Here is an 18,231-nt window from a genome sequence, read left to right on the forward strand (position 1 = left end):
GCACAATTAAAAACACATCACACACAAATACACAAAGAAATGACAGAAGTTAGTCAATGTCACTCCTGAGACTTGAAAAGAGAGTAAAGGGGGGAGAGGAATGTCTTCCCAGAGTTATCAGTACATTAGCAATGTGATAAGCAGCGTACATCAGAAAGGTGACCGATGACAGGGTAGAAATTCTAGCCATTGGTACACAAGGACTTCCAAAGTGTCACAGTTCCTCCAAGTACATTCTAAGAATAGCTGGACCAATGAGCTGTTATTTCTAAATAGGACCTGCACTTGACATTAATAAATGACTGTAAGTGATAGCCCTGGAATCCAGACTTCAATCTGGTACAGTGCACTATTGGAACCAGCTCACCGCAGAAATGTTTATTCATTGTCATTGGTCCTGTGCCCTGCAAATTGCTTTCTCCCATGTAACAACTGCCACAAATGTCAAGTTTGTGAACTGCCTGTCCTTAGTAAGATTGCCTGCAAGCATTTTGGTTTCAATTGGAGGAAAGGAAGGAAGAGAATGAAGGGGCATTAAGCAAGGAGGGAAAAAAAGAGAAGAAAAGAGGAAGAACAAGAAAAATATGGATATGACAATTTGTAATCCTCCAGCGATAAATGTAGATGACATTTTGGTCCTGATTTAGGGCCCGATTTTACCATTTGGAGTCTAAGGGCCGGATCCGGGCGTAATGCAGATCCGAGCCCGGAATCCTCTTTGCAGCGCACCCATACGCTTTTTGCCGGCTCCAGTCCGATCCGCGCAGTGGGCGGGGCTTAGCGCTGCTGGAACGGTCGGAGCTCTGAACTGCGCATGCGCAGTTCGAAAAAAAATCTGAAGCAGCGCGCCCGGGCGGGAAAGAGAAAAACAGCAGAGCGAGCAGAGAGGGGGGTGGGGGGAGGATGGAATTGGGAGAATCTTGCAAACTGAAAATAATGTAGCATCTTCTTTGTGCTGCCTAATTATCTGTCGGAAAGGTAATTAAACTACAGTGTCCTAGTGAGCAATTAGTGACCTGTATAATACATTTGTGATCTGTAACTGGATTGTTGATGTCCCTGTAGCCATGAGCCAGGTGCTCAAATGTTCAGAGTCCTGTGGTGAACTTGGAAGAATTGTCCCCGTGGTGGAACTTGGTTGGAAATAAGATTCAAGGAGATTACTAAATCTGGGAAATCAACCATTGTGAAAAGAAGTTTGTATTGGCAACTCTTCTCTCACATTCCATGGCAGATGTGCCCCTACTTATGAATGTGATTTGCATGGGCAACGTTGGGTGCAGCTAATCTGCCTCTGGAGCAGCCTTGGAACCTTTCTTTCATCTTGTTTTCATCTGAACATTGCACAGAATTAGAGGAATTCCCTTTGGAAGATAATATCAAAATTATAATCGCAGGAACTAAAAACCTGACGGTCAAAAATTTGGGAAAATATTTCAAAATATGGATGGGGGGAAGAGATTCTACAAAGGAAACTGTGGGAAAGAGTCTCTACACATGTGATAGAGAATATTTACCTTCCTGCTGCCCAGTCTGTGAATTCAGGCACATTCAATACCACAGTGGGCATCAAGCTCAAGCAGTGGACTGACAAACAGTTGCCTCACAAAGCAGTAGAGGTTGCTTGGGGAACCTTGGAGGATGAATTTGCTTATGTCAGAGCACAAAGGGAAGGACCATGATGATATCTTTGACAAACTAAAACATGCTGTTAAAGATGAAAGTATAAAACGTCACAGATGGGATGAGCAGGCTGAAGAAAGTCTGCGAGTCATCCAGCACAATGCTTTAGAAGATCGTTCCATATCTGACAAACAGCAGTGGGATGCAGCTATCCATTTCCTGGAAGAAACCTTGCAAACCCAAATTTGAGATACTGACTCTGTAATTCGTGATATGGTGGGGCCAGATTGGCAAGAAAGGTGGTTCTACTGGAAATCACGGTCTCCAGAACAACATGTTCGAAGTGAAACCAAAACCAAACTGGAACGGCTGCTAAACTTCACTGAGGAACATACAGCTTATCTTGCTAACAGAAGGATGGCAGAGGGAGACCAGCGATCAAGGTAGGTTGGGGGTGTGCTCTGCCGAGGGGGGCCTGCCTCCCAGGGGTGTCCGATCCCGGGGGCGTCTGCCCGGGGGGCCTGCCTCCCAGGGGGGGTCTGATCCGGGAGGTGCGGGTCTGCTGGGGTGGTTAGCAGGGGGGGTCCGCGAAGGATGGTCGAGGAGGATGGGCTTCGGAGGTTCCACTGCAGAATAGAAATCCGCTTCGGACTTTTATTCTGAAGGTCGCTAAAAACGTGGATCCGGAACGGGCCAGAAGACGGTAAAGTGGGATTTGGCGGTAGAGTTGGGCGCGCGGTTCATTAAGTCGATTTAAATGCATGCTCATGCATTTAAATCATTGGGCCGTCCGATTCGGGCGCGGGCCGGACCCGTGCCCGAATCGTTGTCGGTAAAGCTGCGATCTGCTCGGAATCGGGTGCAGATTGCGGTATAGGCCCGACACCCAACTTTACCGTTTGGGCGTGAGGTTTTGGTAAAATCGGGCCCTTCATCGATCAAATAAAATGTGTTTAAAGAAATTCTTTTACCTCAATGGGATAAATTTTACCCGACCTTAGGGAAAGGGCTGGGAGGTGAGAAGGCAGGAAGAATGGCGTGGGAAGGTGCAGAGTGGCATGTCCAACATTTCCTGCTACAATGCCATTCTGCTGGTGATAGGAAGGGAAGACAAACAGCCCGCTCACCCAGGCATCAAGTGAAACAATTAAGTGGCCAATTATTGGCTTCTTGTCGGTGGCTGGTGGAGGCCACCAGGTAAACCCTGGCAGTTTCTCAGTGACTTCAGGAGACACCTTTTTTCACACTATTTGGTGTTACAGCGAGTCCTCCAACAGCGGTGCTGCCACCTTCTCTCAGCAATTTCTCCCCACCATTGCTGGGGCCTGGCTTACTGGCCCTTATGCCCTCAAATGCCACTTATCTGACTTTGAGGACACATGGCCATCCTCATTCTGTAGGCGCAGACCTGGTAGCAGCCACTACTAGTGGTGGCGCTATTGAAGCTGGTGAGTTGCTCTTCTTAATAAGCAGCCACTGGAAAAATGCAGCCTCAGGTACCTCTGCCTGCTATATTAAGTCACTCCCCATTTTGACCACGGCAGCAGGACCCCTATCTGACAAGTTACGTTGATAAAAGAACTTTGTCATTAAGATTAATTAATAAGATATACTTGAGAGGATTTTACAGTTCAATAAAAAACAAAGATCAGAGGACCAGCAGTACATTTACATCAAAGCCGTAGGAAATTATCCAACCGCTTCATAAGCAAACTAAATTACAGCCATTTAATATTTTATTGGTAATGGTTTATTTTTGATATTGTAGTTAAAACCATCACCAGGAGTAGAAGGTTAGATTCATTAATATTGAGTTGGGCTGACTGAGTGATTCAGTTCTCATTTCTCTTTTATTCAGTAAGAAGTCTCACAACACCAGGTTAAAGTCCAACAGGATTATTTGGAATCACGAGCTTTTGGAGCGCCGCTCCTTCATCAGGTGATGATCATCACCTAATGAAGGAGCGGCGCTCCGAAAGCTCATGATTCCAAATAAACCTGTTGGACTTTAACCTGGTGTTGTGAGACTTCTTACTCTGCCCACCCGAGTCCAACGCCCGACATCTCCACAACAGGTTTTTTTAATTCATTCATGCGACATGGGCATCGCTAGCTGGCCAGAATTTATTACCCATCCCTAGTTGAAGGCATATAGTTCCATCTTCCTTCTACCAATCACATTTTCCCTTTAGAATTAGGAAGATGTTTCCTTTGATAATGCTTCACTGGAGACAGCACTCACTGAGGTGGGTCACGGAATTATTTACCCTATTCTAAGGGCTATGAGGAGTGTTCTTCCTCACTTTGGTTTGGCTACCTGTTTACCCATTTTAGAATTCAAACCATTTCTCTGTTCTAATGTCCCCTCGATTCATCAAATAAATTCCTTCCAAGATTTCTTAAAAAGCTCATACTGTTGATTCTCCTCCAACAACCGCAACTGCCCCGTCCTCCCCCCGTAAGTAGAAACGACTCTGCTTAATTGTCTGGGGCATAAAACAAAAGACAAGAGCATGATTTTACGGCCTCCTGTGTCCCAAACCGTAGAGAATTTAGTGGTAAATACGCGCCAGATTTTGATCACATCTGTAATATTTGTTGCTAGTCAGCCACAAATAACGGACTTCAGAGAGAATTGTATTTCCTCTTTATTGCATGGAAATCTTAACTCAGATCCAACATCTAATTACACAGAATTACAACACAGAAAAGCCATTCCACCAGCCAGTCCATGCTCATGCATATCTTCCACACGAGCAGTCATCCTCATCCCGCTTGCCTGGTCCTGTCCCATTTCTTTTTATTTTCCTTTCCTTCAAACATATATTGAACGCATTGTTCAATGTTGCCATGGTTTCCGTTCAATCAGTAGCTCTGGTGTCATGTATTGCACAGCCTCATAATTCTCCGTGTGGAACAGTTTCTCCTCTCTTTCCTAAATCTCTTACAATTCATCCTAGATCAATATTCTCTTATTCTAGACCTCTGGAATGCAGCCTGTTTGTATCTATTCTGTCCCATTCTTTCTTAAGTTAGCTCAATCAAATCATCTTGCCAATTCCTCTGTTTGAACAAAAGCAACCCCAAATTTTCAAGAGTCAATCGTGAAATAACCTTGAGGTCAGAGGGGAACTCAATGCTGATGTGGAAATTTGTTGGAGACACACCCATTTACAAATGTAAAACAGGCCATCTAATCATTCAACATGACAGGTATCATGCACACAAACGTTCTTGTGCCAAAAAAGCACTGCCCACCATTTTGGCAAAACCTTCTGCACAGATGTGGAAGGTTCACCCTGAAACAGGCAATAGGCTTCCTATTGTCATCTGCTAAAGCCTATTGCCAGTTTCAGCTCCCTACTTGCAGCATTCCTATGTGACTAACCATGTGCTATGCACTCCCAAATGATGTTGAAAACTTGGCCAAACTGGATGACATAACTCCTCAGAGGCCAGTGTCCCTTCACCAGATTTCTCTTTATTTACAAACTCTATTCAACTCCTAGAGTGCTTCAGGTACAAAGTCAGATTCCAGAGTGTCAACGGACCCTGACACTCCCATATTTATGTACAGGTGATGCTCCCTGTTTGAGCCGGCAATTATGATCCCAATCAGGGAGCTCATACTCCAAGAGGCAAACCTCCTGGACGTCATTGAAGTCATTGCACTGAACTTTATATCTAATACATCGTGTTAAAATCTGTTATTTGCATCCACAATAGTATGGAGTAATGAGGTCAGTTCATTCTACTAATGTACATACACTTGTGCAACTTGAGTCTTATGCAAGATGTCCAATAAAGAGAGAACTGCACAATCTCCAGAACATCATTCTTAAAATAAAAGGGATACAACTGTTCTTCAATGCTCAAACATGGTCAACTTATTTTCAACCCATGTAGGCTGCAATATGGGGCAGAATTCACAAGCGAGATTGAAAGGACTGACAATGTTGCAGGATGTAGAAGAGTCCCCAGGCAAGGGGCAGAGAAGCAATTCCTCCAATGCTGCAGAATGGGCATTCTGCTGGAAGAGATGAGTACGAGGCAGCTTGCCCTGTTTAAGACCCTTCTCAGGTCATGCACCTAGTAGGAGATGCTATTCTGACTGAATGTTCAGTATATGGCCTACAGGTCAATGTGGGAGGAGGTGATACACTCTCAGGAATCTGGCCAGCTATATTGATGCACACTACGTAGAATTACACAGAACTTTACAGAAACAGGCTTTTCGGCTCAACAAATTTATGCTGGTGCTCCACATGTGCCTCCTCCCACCTTAATTCACCTCACCTTATTGACATTTTCTGCTACCCCTATCTTCCTTGTGTATTTATCTAACTTTCCCTCAAATATATCGAGTTCAAGCACTCCATATCTTAGTGAACTTGTCCACTTCATTTATACCCAATTCCAATTTGAGGTCAAGTTATCAAACTCCTCTACAAATATATCCTCTTTGGCATAGAATCCATAGAATCATAGAATTCCTACAGTGTAGAGGCAGCGGTCAGGGCAGCATGGTAGCACAGTGGTTAGCACTGCTGCTTCACAGCACCAGGGACCTGGGTTCGATTCCCGGCTCGGGTCACTGTCTGTGCACATTCTCCTCGTGTCTGCGTGGGTTTCCTCCGGGTGCTCTGGTTTCCTCCCACAGTCCAAAGATGTGCGGGTTAGGTTGATTGGCCATGCTAAAATTGCCCCTTAGTGTCCTGAGATGCGTAGGTTAGAGGGGTGAGCGGGTAAAATATGTAGGGATATAGGGCCTGGGTGGGATTGTGGTCAGTGCAGACTCGATGGGCCGAATGGTCTCTTTTTGCACTGTAGGATTTCTATGATTCTATGAGAAGGAGGCCATTTGGCCCATCGAGCCTGCACCAACATCAATCCCATCCAGCCCCTATCCCCACGTATTTACCATGCTAACCCCCCCTAAACAACATATCTTGGGAAACTGGGAGCAATTTAGCATGGCCAATCAACCTAACTCGCACATCTTTGGACTGTGGGAGGAAACTGGAGCACCCGGAGGAAATCCACACGGAAATGGGGAAAATGTGCAAACTCCACACAGTCACCCGAGGCCGGAATTGAACCTGGGTCCCTGGCGCTGTGAGGCAGCAGTGCTAACTACTGTGCCACCGTGCATAAATAATCACCTCCTCCTCTTCTGTCCTTTGTACCCCTGCACAACTATTTATATCCTTGAGAGGAAAATAGAGAAACAGAGAAGGACAGCGGGATTTTCCAGCCGCACTCACCCCGAAACTGAAAAATCCCGTCCGAGGTTCTCACACCTTTTTCCATGGTTCACCCTTCGCCTGCCATGATTCCCGTGGCAGGCGGAATGGGAAAATTCATTCCGCAGAGAGACCAAAAGTGAGAAAAAGAGAGATGTGAGACAAGAAAGTGAACAGAGGATGTGTGAGAAGCAAGGTGAGGAAAACTTACAGAATGAGAAGAGGGAGCAGGAGGGATAGCGTGTGATAAGGGAGTGAGTAAATGCTAGCCAGTTAGTGTGGGCCATGTCCCACGAATGTATAAAAAAAATGATTGTTAGGTGGAAAAGGACATAACGTTTTCAGCAAGAAAGCAGAACAACTGGATATCCACAATCCAAATTTACAACCATCTCAACTTCAGATGGTACTGAATGATGCTGAGGATAAATTCTAGTATTATATACAAAGAGTCTTGCATTTTAATCTGAGAATCCTGATCCCCTTCAGAAAGATGGTCAAAGTCCTCTCTTCACTTTTCCTGATCAGGTTTTTTAGCCACCACTCCTTATATTCCCTTTGATTTGGTGTCACTTTACGGTCTAATTATACTTCTGAGAAAGTCTTGGGATGCTTCCCTACATTTAAAAAAGAAGTGCTGTTATAAATATGTGTCGTTATTTTCTGAAGAGCTGTTTAAATTCCTTGGACTTTGTCAAGGAGCAGAACTCATTCTCTATGCAATCCTTTGTCATCCAATGGACTGGAGGAAAAGTGCAAGTTCCAGACTTTGTTCACATAAACATAGATAGTAACAATTTTGGAAGGGAGGAATTGATTTTACAGTCGTCCCACTAATAACTCATGTTACCACAAAGTGGTATTTTCCTAATATCAAAAGGCAGCTTTAATGGAACACATTTGGAACATTTCTATTACTCAGATACTGAGATCTTAATTTAACCAGAAAAGGCAGCACAAAGGATTATTGAGTGATCAAGCTGTGACTAATAATTTATACATGTCAAGGACATGATTAATATCCTTATTTATTTAAACAAACAGTTGGTGGTAGCCTACTTATAAAGGCAGCAAAGGTGAAACCCTATTTCCCTAATGTCATGGTAGAAGTCTCGCCTGCTGTCTACTCCAGACATAATGCACATAATCAAGGTTGATGCTTCGGGGCAGGGCTATTGGAAGTGTTCTCTTTCAGATGAGACCTTAAACTAAAATCCCTGCTGGTGAACGGAAACGATCCCGTGGTAATATTTAACCAAGAGCAGGGAATTCTTTTGCCATGATCTTGAAGAGGCCTAGCAAGCCCCAAGATCAATTAGAACGGAGAAACAAGTGCTGGCCCAGCCAGTGATATCCACACCCCATGAAAGAATTTTTTTAAACAGCACAGCCAGTTACCCAACGGTGTCCATCGAGGTGATGGACTGATAGATTATAGCAATCTGCGTGCATTGATTTTTTTTTTGTGAACTTGTCTATCTATTTTTGTTGGTTCCATAAAATATCCCCATTCAAAAAAAAAGAAGAAATTTCACTGAATTATTGTTCTAAAAATAGAGAGCCGAGCGAGGCAAGTAAACTGGCAGGCTTCGGTTGACAAAGCTTTTGCTAATTTTCACAAATGGGCAACTGCAATCCACCTGCAAATGGTTACAATGTAGAAATCTATATTCAGAGAAAGTAAAATCAATGGAAGTTTATCAAATCAGGGCCATTGTCAGCTCAATGTAAGCAGCCAGAATTAGTACAAAACTATTTGGCCTCCCAGTGAATGGAATTGTGTCATCCTGTTGATGGAAATAAAACACAGAAACATAGAAGATAGGTGCAGGAGGAGGCCACTCGGCCCCTCGAGCCTGCTCCGCCATTCATTATGATCATGGCTGATCGTCCAACTCAATAGCCTAATCCTGCTTTCTCCCCATAACCTTGGATCCCGTCCCCCACAAGTGCTGTATCTAGCCACCTCTTGAATACATTAGCCACCTCTTGAATACATTAGCCACCTCTTGAATACATTGTCTTATGAACTGTCTCATGAATAGAGATTGGACAAACTGGTACAAAACTATTTGGCCTCCAAGAAATTCTCTGGAGTTTTGAAGAATGAGAGGTGATCTCATTCAAACCTACAAATAAAAGGCATATATGGCTTTGTTGATGGAGAGATTGAATAGAAATAATGTGAAATATTAATGATTTGGATTTAGCGACCAAATGTTACATTTCCAAGTTTGTGATTGATACAAAGCTAGGTGGGAATGTGTGTTGTGAGGAAGATGTAAAGCGATTACAGGAGGATTTGGACAGACTGAGTGGGCCAGAACATGGCAGATGGAATATAATGTGGGAAAATGTGAGGTAATTCATTTTGGTAGAAGGAAAAGATGTGCAGTGTTTTTCCTAAATGGTGAGAAATTAGAAAGTGTAGATGTACAAAGGGACCTGGGTGTCCTTGTCCATAAGTCACCGAAGGCTAACATGCAGGTGCAGCAAGCTATTAGGAAGGCTGATGGAATGTTAGTCTTTATCGCAAGAAGGTTTGAGTGCAGGAGTAGTGAGGTCTTGTTTCAATTTTATGGGAGTTTGGTTAGACAGCACCTGGAGTACTGTGTACAGTTTTGGTCCCCTTATTTCAGAAAATATATTATTGTCATTGAGGAATGCAATGAAGGTTCAACAGATTTGTGCCAGGGAAGGCGGGACTGTTTTATGAATAGAGATTGGGCAAACTGGGCCTGTATTCTCTGGGGTTTTGAAGAATGAGAGGTGATCTCATTGAAACCTACAAATATTTAAGAAAATAGAGAGGGCTGGTGCAGATAAGATGTTTCCCATGGACACAATTACAAAATAAGGGAGATGCCACTTATGACCTAGATGAGGAGAAATTTCTTTACACAGAGGGTTTTGAATCTTTTGGAATTCTCTACCGCAGAGGGCTATGGAAGCTCAGTCATTGAGTATGCTTACAGTAGAGAATGATAGAGTTCTGATTAACAGTAACGTAAAGAGTTAGCCTGGGTAAAAGGCATTGAAAGTTCAATCAGCCATGATCATATTGAATGGCATAGCAGGCTTGATGGGCTGAATGGCTCACTCCTGCTTCTGTGTTCCTATGTTTCCTATCTTGCCCATGTTTTAATTAACACATTTTATTGATTTGATTTGATTTATTATTGTTACATGTATTAGTATATCATGAAAAGTATTGTTTCTTGTTGTATCGTTCATAGAGAAAGAAAAGAGAGGGTGCAAAATGTAGTGTTACAGTAATAGATAGGGTGTAAAGAAAGATCAGTTTAATCCAAATCAGTTTAATCCAAATGTTACATTTCCAAGTTTGTGATTGATACAAAGCTAGGTGGGAAAGTGTGTTGTGAGGAAGATGTAAAGCGATTACAGGAGGATTTGGACAGATTGAGTGGGCCAAAACATGGCAGATGGAATATAATGTGGGAAAATGAAAGGTAAGCAATGAAAGGTAGGTCCATTCAAAAGTCTGATGGCAGCAGGGAAGAAGCTGTTCTTGAGTCAGCTGGTATGTGACCTCAGACTTTTCCCAATGGAAGAAGGTGGAAGAGAGTATGTCCGAGGTGCGTGGGGTCCTTGATTATGCTGGTTACTTTTCTGAGGCAGCGAGAAGTATAGACAGAGTCAATGGATGGGAGACTGGTTCGCGTGATGGGCTGGGCTTTCACAAAGTATTCTATTTAATGTTTTGTTCGTAACAGTGATCTATGAAAACGTAGAACATCTGCAAACAAGGGTATTAGAATTCAGGAATGCCTGTGTAATTCTTTTAGATGTACAGAATGTAATAATAAGATTAAGAACCCATAAAACTACATTATAGTAATGAGATCATCAGAAAACAGGCTTTGTATTGAGTAATTGCAACTTTTTGGAGTTATACTTATACAAGTACATAGCAAAAAAAGGAAACCATTAATTTTAGCTGGGAACAATATTCTGGGGTTTTGTTTTGCCCAGTTTCAGGGTGTGGGCATTGCAGGTAAGCTTGGTATATATTGCCTATCACAAATTGTTCTGAAGTTTGACACAACTGGGTGCCTTGCTCAGCCACTTTACATGGCAGCTAAGAATCAGCCATGCTGGCATGGGGCTGGAGTTACATCGATCAGACTGGGTAAGGACAGCAGGTTTCCCTCCATGAAAGATAATGGAGCATTTTAAAATCTCCTTGCACTAAGTGTAATTACAGGTCACATACCCTGGAGGGATTAAGCAGCTTTATGATCATTTTCAAACCAAAGTTTTTCTTTTGATTTCATTTAGTAACAATAGCTCCAGGCTTTATTCAATCTCACCACCATGAGTATTTTCCCAGTACAATAATTTGAACACCAGGACAATACTGTTTTTAGGTAGGAAAACGCTTTAAACTGATTGGCAATTAGCGGCATCTCCTGTGAATGCTTTTAGCACTGCACAATACACAGCCTGCAACTTGCAAAAAGGGAGACAATTGTTGATGAAGTGTTCGCATGTCACAACTTAAGAACACTCCACAATTAGATTAAATACATTTATGCATGAGTGGCAATGACAGATAACTTGATTGAGGTGAATGCCGTTATCACCCATTTTCCAGACTGGATCTAAATTAGTGATAATTCTAATTGTAGCAGGTGGCGTTTCAGAGATTGCTGAAGTCCATAAATTAGCCCCTAAATGTTCAGAATAATTAACTGCTTTCTTACTATTTCTTCAAGTGGGAATGGAACATGAATCAAATAAAACAGATACACAATTCCAAGGAATCAGTGCCAGCAAATTTCTACCATTCCCATTTATAGTTCTTCGATATGTGACTTACAACTACATTGAATGCAAGAAGATACAGAGGCACCATCATAGCATCCCTACAGTGCAGAAGGAAGCCATTTGGCCCATCGGATCTGCACCGACTCTCTGAAAGAGCATCCCACCCAGCTCTATTCCCAAAACCCCATGTGTTTACCCCACTAATCCCCCTAACCTATGCATCTTGAGACTCTAAGGAGCAATTTAGCTTGGCCAATCAACCTAATCAGCACATCTTTGGACTGTGGGAGGAAATCAGAGCAGCCAGAGGAAAGCCACGTAGACACGGAGAACATGCAAGCTCCACACAGACAGCCTGGAATTGAACTCAGGTCCCTGGCGCCGTGAAGCAACAGTGCTAACCACTGTGCCGCCCTATTCTATAGGATGAACAAACACCAAGTTCCTCATGAATGCGTTCCTAATGCATCCTTATAACAAATTCTCGAACAATGAATTGAAAATTGTTAAATAACTCATATTAGGGTGTCATTTACATTTTTCTCTCACAGATTATCATTCAACAGGCACAGTGAAATTGCAGTTTTTTAACAGAGAGCTAACGCTTTTAACAGGTGAGTGGTCATTTTGCTTAAATCTGCTTTCCTGGCTTTTGTGCACTGAAATTAATATGTCCATCAAAAGGTACACACATCTGATAGTGTCTCACTCAACTAAAACCTGTGAAACATCTGCTGGGGAACTGACAGCACAAAATTACAATATTGATGATTGTCACTTGCAGTGATGCTAACCGCCAAATTGAAATTGAGGCCTTTTTTCTTATCAAAATCAGTTTCTCAAGGAACCTGCGCCAAACGGGCAGTAAAAATTACTGAATCATATCGCCTGAGCAATGACCATTCATGAGCTGAGGAAGTTTGTATCACTTATGCCACATGTACAGGCTACTAGACATAGAACATAGAACAGTACAGCACAGAACAGACATTCTAATAAGGTTTATTGAAGACAATTTAATGCACTCTGAAACTGGCTCGTCCATTTAAATATTCTACCTTTAAACCCTTTGCAGCACTAAGGGCAAATGTGTTCTCCATCATATAATTGGTTAGTATATTCAGGCATCAAAGCATTGGTAATTAAAAGTCACATGGAGGTAAGATTGTTTTTATACTTTTGTACATTGAGATGCCCAACAGAGTGGAGGAAACAAAATCTATGAGTGTGGTGAACCATAGATGGTTACCACTATGGGTACTTGTACATATGTTACTCTTGTTACTGTTGGGGTTAGGGTTGGGGTGTTCCACCTGTTAGCATTGTTCTGTGGTACACTCCGTTTGGCTCTGCCTTCTTACAGGAGTATAAAGGTCACTGCTACTTCCTAGTAGCCCTTAGTCTGGGATAGTATTGTTAAGCAGTATGCTCTATTCTTGTTGTGAATAAAAGCCTTTATTCCCGGGTACGTCCTAGCCTCCCGTGTGAATCAATCGCGCATCAGAGTGCCAATTCTTTAATTGTTCTCAAGAGCTGGGTGAATTTGGACACTCCTAGTTATCATGGAATCCCTACAGTGCAGAGGGAGGCCATTCAGCCCATCGAGCCTGCACGAACAACAATCCCACCCAGGCCCTATCCCCGTAACCCCACGTATTTTACCCTGCTAATCCCCCTGACACAAAGGGGCAATTTGCCACGGCCAATCAACCTAACCCATATATCTTTAGACTGTGGGAGGAAACTGGAGCACCCGGAGGAAACTCATGCAGACACGGGGAGATTGTACAAACTCCACATAGACACATGAGGCCGAAATTGAACACAGGTCCCTGGCACTGTGAGGCAGCAGTGCTAACCACTGTGCCACCATGCCACCCTGTATCCTGAGATAGTAATGTTTGGCCTTCTCCTTCAGTGGTCCCAACACTTGAGGCAGTGCTACACTCAAGATGGTTTCAGGTCAGACATTTTAGGATAGACATCCAGCAACATGAAGGAATGGCAACATATGTCAGAATGAGACTTGTTGTTCCCACAATATAATCAATCTTGTGCAGATGAGATGCATCCCTTTTTTTTATTCATTCATGGAACTTGGTTGTCGATAGCTAGCCAACATATATTGCCCATTCTTAGTTGCCCTTAAGAAGGTGGTAGTGAGCTGCCTTCTTGAGCGATTGATAGAACTGAGTGGCTTGCTAGGCCATTTCAGAGGGCAGTTGAGAGTCAACCACATTGCTGTGGCTCTAGAGTCACATGTAGGTGAGACCAGGTAAGGACGGCAGGTTTCTTTCCCTAAAGGACATTAGTGAACAAGATGGGTTTTTCCGATAGTGGTTTCATGGTCATCGGTAGGTTCTTAATTCCAGATATTTTTCATTGAATTCAAATTCCACCATCCGCCGTGGCGGGACGCGAACTCGGGTCCCCGGAACATTAGCTGAGTTTCTGGATTAATAGCCTAATGATAATACCACAAGGACATCACCTCCTGAAGCATTAACTGGTTTCTTTCTCCACAGATCCTGCTCAATTTGTTGGGTACGTCCCTGCATATTCTTCTTTTAATAAGGAGATAACGTTTCTGCCACCTTCATGATATTCTGGTTTCAAAATATATATGACATATAGTGTGACAAAATAAGGACTGAACTGTTGGATAAAGCAAGACTTTGTAGAGTTGCCTGTTGGATAGGAGCTCGATACATTTGCAAAATGAAGCCAAGTGTTTAAAGCTGTAAATTACTGAAACTATTCCCCATCCCTCTCCCAATAAATGGTCTTGTATTTGGGCGAAGGCTGAATGAATGATGAGAAACACCATATTCTACAATATTCTGCTTGAATACCAATGCAAAGGTGAACTAATAAAGCCTCTCTGGGTTATTTATCAGTCAAATTTACAGTAAACAGGACAAATTCCCACAGGTTCAATCAGAAGGAAGTGGACAATACTGTACATCTCCAGGACTATAGTTATCTTTTTTATCAACTCAGCATAGAACATGACTAATCACCAGAAATGCCCAGGGACAGGAGCTAAGAAAGCTAAAGACACAAATTAGTGAAATTAATTCATTTCTTCAAAGAGTCATGATTTTTGCATCATCTCCCCAAGTTACTTTCTATCATGCAATTTTAGCTAAACTATCAAGAATAATCAATGAACCCTTTTGTAGTGGATTATAAAAGGAATAAATTATCCATCAACTAAGAGCTTTGTTCCCCCCCCCCCCCCCCCCCCCCCCCCAGAACCACTTTGCACAAAGACTCACCAATTTTTCTTTCTGCTCTTGTGGAATTAACCTTTATCTTATCTACAGAAGGTTTCATACAAGCTAGCTGACTGGAAACCACCTGAAGTGTGTATCTATCCAGCTTAGTGGCCATCTAACAGATTCAGTTATTCCAATCTGGCAGCCTTTAAAAGTGTCTGTCAACTCACTCTACCCACAATTTCACTGACATTAACACCCAGACTGGCCATTATTTCCATTGCCCATCAATCCGTTTTACTGACAGCTTCATTTGTTCTGAAAGCCAAATTAGCAGTCAAACGCATTCGTCATTTCATCCTGCTGACCATGACTAGGCTATAAAGCAGGGATTGAAAACACAATGTACTTTAGTCACTTTGAAGGAAGTCATTTTCCAGAGATTATCAAATACCCTTTCAAATCGAGATGAACACTCAGCCAGAGTGACCAGCAGGGTGTATTGCTGAATATTAATATTACTGTTTCTAAAGTGTGAAGTTCTACTTAAGCCACACTACATCATTCATTTCTATATTTCTTTGAATCGCTTCTCGGCCTTTTGGCTAAGATCAAGTGTAGTATGGATGGGATGCTGCACTTGGTTGAGGTCATTGGGTTACATTGAAGCTTCATATGTTTCATATGAAGCAATTTTTTAAAGCGGCATCTCGGCCTTTTGGCTAAGATGCAAATGAGCTCAAGTCTTGGAGGAGGAACCTCCCCCTCCTCCAATCAACTTGGCTCATGTAGATCAGGCCCAGGGCAGGGTGGTTTGGTCGCTCGCCCTGTCTTGTCAGCCTGGATCTGAAATGTCTCAACTTGTTGAGACTCTGAATTGGATTTGATTTGATTGAATTGGAAAAGTATTTTTTAAAAATTTCTTTGAATTTTTGCCATTGTCCGCTGATTATCCTTATTGGTTCGAATGTGCTCAGCTGGTTAAGTGCAATTACAATCATAATGCAGAGATTTTTCTTATTGTTCTTTCACAGGATGTGAGCATCGCTGGCTAGGTCAGCATTTATTGCCCATCCCTAATTGCCCTTGAGAAGGTGGTGATGAGCTGCCTTCTCGAACCGCTGCAGTCCACGTGGTGTAGGTACACCCACAGTGCTGTTTGGGAGGGAGTTCCAGGACTTTGACTGAGTGACAGTGAAGGAGCGGTAATATGTTTCCCAGTCAGAATGGTGTGGGGCTTTGGGGGAAAATTGTGGTTGATCGTGTTCCCATGCACCCTCTGCCCTTGTCCTTCCAGGCGGTATTATTCTATTCACCTCTGACAACCAGAAAGTAAATTGAGAATGTGAAAATCCATTTACCTTAGAAGCTTTAGCAGCTGTCAGGGAGAGATGTGCTTAGACTGGATTTAAATTCAGGTTCCAGTGTTGAGAGGCTCCAGCTTATTATGTCTGTGTTGGTCCTCTGAAAAGGTCTAATGGTCATTCTACTGGCCCGACTTTAATAGGAATGTTTCTGTCATGTTATTTATATCTAAGCCTCTCCAAAGCAAACTGACTGACCTTAAATTTTAATTAGGTATGAAATGCAGAAAGACAACTTGCGCCCAAATATTAATTCGAGACCACTTCAAGTTCCATTCTCCTCTTGTCCTCCTCTCTAATAATATAAAGAAAATGGTGTGTATCTGAAATTTTCTTTAAAATAGTAGCAAACAGAAAATAATGTCTTTAAGAATGTTGGTGGAAGTGTGGGGGGGGGGCGGGGTGGAGAGATTAAGACACTTATAACTGAACTGAAAAATCCACATGAAATGAAATGAAAAGTTCAAAGATGTACCGGTTAGGTTGATTGGCCATGTTAAATTATCCATTAATGTCAGGGGGATTAGCAGGGTAAGTATGTTTTATTACGGGAATAGGGCCTGGGTGGGGTTGTGGTCGATGCAGACTCAATGGGCCGAATGGCCTCCTTCTACACTGCAGGGATTCTACGAAATAATTCAGAAAAAGATGGTTAAAAAGGAAACTCAATGGATACTCTAAGGCATCAATCATTGCCAGAATGGTCTCCAGAGCTAATTTCAACAAGCTAAGGAGTTTGGACAGGAATGTTGCAGAGTTTTTTGTCACACAGTTGCTTTTTTAATAATCTGTTCTTTTGCCCTTTCCCAAGAGGTTTTCAGATGGGGTCGGGAGAGCATCTATGGGGATGCACAAAGCATGCAGTTGTGTGGGACACGCTAGATGAAGCAGAGGTCTTTTCCCTATCCATCATTGCTCATTCATTCATTAATAGAACAGTTGACAAAGATAGATTAAAAATTATTTAAAGACCAGAGTAGTGAAGGTACTGAGAGCAAGATACAAGAACTGATAGACTTTCCAGTTAGATTAGGAGCGGCTACTTCTCCCTTTTAACTGGTTACAATCTATACAGAACAAGAAATTACTTGGTCTGTAAATTTTAGGCACTGATAATGCTGGGTAGGAGTGATGAGATGTGGAGTGCCAGTGAGTTTTCAGTGGTGACACCACAAACTGATGGACTGAAAGTGATATTGTTCATTGTAACTGGTAAACAACAGAGATAAGCTCAGCACCAGAAATGGAATCTAAATTGATCCAAATTGGTTTTAGTGGGGGGATACACTGGAATTCTAAGGTGTCAATTTGGTTTCAAAGCCACTTCACAGAAATCACTGATTGTGCTGAATATTGGACGCGTTCAGAAGCAAAGTGAAAATTGTACATTTCGAGCAGGAAATAATGAAACTACAGCTGATCGATCAGTATCTTAAGGAGAAGATGGTCTAAAATGGTATAATAATTTTCCATACATGAAGCATTAACTTGTGTGCTTTATTTTTGGATACTGAACCATCCGCCTTTCCAATATTTTCAATTCATATTTACGTTTGCAGAATTTTTACAGTTTGTCATTTATTACTGCGTGTTTAAAGTTTATTTATTAAAGTTTATTTATTGGTCAGAAGTAAGGCTTACATTAACACTACACTGAAGTTACTGTGAAATTCTCCTAGTCGCCACACTCCAGTGCCTGTTCGGGTCAATGCACCTAACCAGCACGTCTTTCAGACTGTGGGAGCAAACCGGCGCACCCGGAGGAAACCCACGCAGACACGAGGAGAACGTGCAAACTCCGCACAGACAGTGACCCAAGCTGGGAATCGAACCCGGGTCCCTGGCGCTGTGAGGCAGCAGTGCTAACCACTGTGCTACCGTGCCGCCCTGCTTACAGAGATGATACCAATAATGCTTCAGATTTACATGACCAAATGAGATGGCAGCACTGTATCCATACAGGATGTTACAATTGTTTGTCTGGGCCCTTTACCA

The 18,231-nt window shown here is 42.5% G+C and overlaps 1 non-coding gene and 1 pseudogene across 1 annotated transcript; both read left to right on the forward strand.

Moving 5' to 3' along the window:
• LOC144502049 (dynamin-like GTPase OPA1, mitochondrial) overlaps window positions 1-17,688 on the forward strand; it is a 56,439-nt pseudogene extending 38,751 nt beyond the window's left edge.
• LOC144502083 (U2 spliceosomal RNA) lies at window positions 15,458-15,652 on the forward strand. Its single transcript, XR_013499248.1, has one exon. It is a non-coding gene; the product is annotated as a U2 spliceosomal RNA (small nuclear RNA).
• Window positions 17,689-18,231: the final 543 nt, after the last annotated feature.

Source organism: Mustelus asterias, chromosome 12 (assembly GCF_964213995.1).
Source record: "Mustelus asterias chromosome 12, sMusAst1.hap1.1, whole genome shotgun sequence".
Lineage (NCBI taxonomy): Eukaryota > Metazoa > Chordata > Chondrichthyes > Carcharhiniformes > Triakidae > Mustelus > Mustelus asterias.